This window comes from Gavialis gangeticus, unplaced genomic scaffold (assembly GCF_001723915.1).
Source record: "Gavialis gangeticus isolate Ggan-Ray unplaced genomic scaffold, GavGan_comp1, whole genome shotgun sequence".
Taxonomy (NCBI): domain Eukaryota; kingdom Metazoa; phylum Chordata; order Crocodylia; family Gavialidae; genus Gavialis; species Gavialis gangeticus.
Window position 1 is genome coordinate 19,496,983 of NW_017729026.1, and position 3,661 is coordinate 19,500,643.

Sequence of the window (3,661 nt, forward strand, 5' to 3'; positions counted from 1 at the left end):
CCTCACAGCGCGGACAAGGGCGGCCTCGGCGCGGCTCCTGGCCCTGCCCGAGCGCAGACCCGCGGCCCCTGCCCCGTCGCGCCCCGGGCTGAGGCATGGCCGGGCTCAGCCTGGCCGTGGGCCGTCCCTGCTCGGTGTGGCGGCGCTTCTTCAAACCGCTCCAGTTGGCTGCGAGTTGGGCAGGAGGAGCCTCTTCCCCTTTGGGATATCCTGAGCACAGCTACAGGCGCTGCGTCCACATGGGCATGCTCATACTGCGCAGTAAATGTGGCGCCTTACGCCGAATTCGATACCTGCGTGGTGCAGGTATTAAATTTGCCTCGGGTTCGTTACTGCGCAGTAACTCACTGTGTGTGTATGTGTGTGTGTGTGTGGGCTGGCTTGGGACTAACTTTAGCTGTTCGTTTGTAGGGATGCATTTTCATGAAGAGAAGGCTGTGGTGTCAAAGTAAAATGTCAACATTGGAACAAGATGTGTTGATCTTATTCTAATAACATGCTTTCATCCATCCAGAATGAACATTATGGAGAAAGTTGTTACAGTTTAGATTCTGTTTTTATTTCATTGTAGAATGGGAGGAAGGAAGGAAAGAAAAAGTGGAAAATCCAGTTTCTGCCAAGCTCTACAGAGCAGCTTTCTTACCAGGCTGGGAATTCAACCTGATAAAAACATGAGATTCTGTCTTGTGCTGATTTGCATCTCGTACGTGACCAAGGCAACAATCTTGGTCATTTTGCTTCTACTGTGGCACAGCCAGTGTACTCTAGCACTCTAGCACAGTCAAGGCTATCTCTAGGGGCGTGAATGGAGGCAACTGCCCCAGGCCCCACACTTTGGGAAGCCTCATAGAGCTGGGCCAGCTTCACGTCCTGCTGCTCACTACCCTCCCACTCCCACCCTCCGCTGCCATCGAATCTGGGCCCCACACAGGCTGATTTGCCCAGGCCCTGCACCCTGGTCTTCTCTGCTGACAGTCATCACAGAAGTCATATGTTAAGGGTTAATACCCCCTCTAACATCCACAGCTCTGACCTGCCACTCGAGGCCTGGCAAGCAGGGGCTTGTTTAGGAGCTGCTATGTCTACTCTGTGCCTGCTCTACTTGCTGACTCTCCAGCAGCAGTATAGGCCAGGGGAGAGGTAGGGGAAGGATGGAGGGTAACAGCGGTCCCGCACTGGTTCCCCACACCACTCAGATCACTCCCCCACTGCCTAGACTGGCCTATGCCATCCCACTCAGTTGCCCCCCACTGCCCCCACACTGTCTTCCTGCTGCCCTGCACTGCTCAAATTGCTCCTCCCACCCCTCATGCGGCTCTGCCCCCATACTCCACAGGACTCTTCTCTGACTCCCTGCTCCCCACTCCCCTGTAACTGCTGGTGCTAGCCCTGGGCTGAGAAATCTCCTCCAGGGGCTGAGCAGCTATGGCAGAAGAGGAGGGGAGTACTCTATGGGCACGTCTACATACATGCAGTTAATGCACGTTAGCCTGATTTAAAGCACATCATGGGCTCATACTTACAAGTGAGCACCTTTAATGCACCTTAAAATGCCAAATTTAGGTTAATCGTGCCTAAATTTGATACCTGCAAAAGCAGGTATCAAATTTAGGTGTGATTTATTAAAGTGCATTAATGCATGTGTAGACACATTAAAGTGCATTAACAGGGTGACTTTAGTCCTGGGTCTGCCCAGCCACTAGGGCGCCAGCCAGAGCCCGGCCCCAGGGCTCCTGGCTGGGTGCCTCTTCTGCCCCAGGGCTTGGCTGCTGTCTGGCAGCCCCTAGCTGCAAGCTGTAAAAGCAGCCCAGGCAATGTCTGCCTGTCCTAGCTTGTGCTGCTCCTTGGCCACAGGTGAGTAATGAAAAGGACTGCAGCCTGCTGCATTCATTGCCCAGCCCTGAGATTCCCCACAGGGTTGCTGGCTCTGATATCTATGACAGCATGGTGGCCAGAACCTGCCCACTGCTGCTCCTCATCCCCAGCTCTATTTCTTTGCAGGCAGTGTAATGAAGCGCCTCTGCTGCATGGCTCACAGTCTTTGGCTGTGCCCCTGTCCAGGGTGCTGCTGGCAGCCATCCAGGGACAGTATTGCCGGGACAGCCACAGGGGGGCCCAGAGAGCTGGCACAGGAATCATGTCCAGCACATTGTCCCTGTCAAGCCACAGCCTCATCCACATGCCCAAACCCATCCCGAGTGCCCAGGCCTGCAACTGGACCTAGGAGGAGGTGTGCAACTTCATAGCACTCTGAGGCAGGACTGACGTCCAGAGATGGTTCACACAGTGTGGGAGCTTGAACACTCACATTTATAAGGCCAAATCAGGTGGGATGCATATGCGAGGCCACTCCCAGTTATCTTAGCGGTGTCTCATGAAAGTCAAGGTCTTGAAGGCACAGTGGGTGGCTGTGAGCACATTTAATCATCAGTCTGGTTATGGCCAGAAGACCATGCCCTTCATGCAGGAGCTAACCTGCATTTTGGCTCCCTGGGAGACAGGCTGCACCCCTGCAAGTGCCACCAGCAGGGGTGGCCTAATCTTGCCTGCTCCGCACCCTGACACCTCCTGTCACACATCACCTGAGGAGGGGACCTCAGCCCTTCAGTGCCCTGCCCCACCCACCTCCTTGCCTGCTGCATCCACTGGCAGCTTGGAGAGCCCCGCCTAGCAGCTGCTTCACCCTTTTCCCAGCCCCACATCCTGCCTTGAAGAACAGCCAGCCATGTCACTGCCAGCTGCCAGCTCTTCCCCAGGTAGGGAGGGGCACCTGGCCAGGCTCTGGCCTGCTGCACACTACAGGCCATGGATACTGGGTGTAGCCAGACACCGTCACTGACAGGGAGCCCTGTGCCGAGCCTTCCAGCCTTGGTATCCCTGGACACATGGTAAATACTGCCACTGGGGAGGGCCATCCAAGTCACTGGCCCTACCCCTACCCCTGGCCCCTGCCCCTGCTCCCTGCCTGGCCTGCCCATATTCTCCTTGGCCCCAGAGTCCCCCGCCTCCCCCCCACCATACCATGCAGAGAGGTGGGACACAGTTCAAAACTTTATTGAGCAGCCTGTGTCCCCACAGCTGGGCGGGCACAGGCCTCTCACACACCAAGGAAGGCATCAGTCCCAGAGGCAATATCCTCCTTGGCAGCAAGGTTGTGTAGCACTGCAACAGGTGTCAGTGGAGGTTGTGGGCAGCCCAGGTTTGCCCCCCATGATGTCATAGCTCAGGGCTCCAGACCAGGAGGGCAGGTGTGCCTGGGGTACCAGGAGGATTGGCAACAGCAGGGTGTAGTGGCTTGGGCCCCCCCCCCCCACCTGCACAAATAGCTCACTGCACACCACCTAAGGCACATGCAGCAAGGGAACAGTGGTGCCATGGAGGGTGGAGCCTCATGGCACCTCCCCGGAGAGGCCCCCTGTGCAGAAGGCAGGGGTGCAGCCAGCCTCTCACCCTAGTTTCATAGTTTCATAGATTTAGGGTCGGAAGGGACCTAGTAGATCTTCTAGCCCGACCCCCCGCCAGGGCGGGAGAACAACAAAACCCCAAAACAAGAAACGGGACTCAAATGAGTCCAGCCAGGTAGGCATCCAGCCTCTTCTTAAAGACCCCCAGGGTAGGGGCCAGCACCACTTCCCTTGGAAGTTGGTTCCAGCTCCTAGCC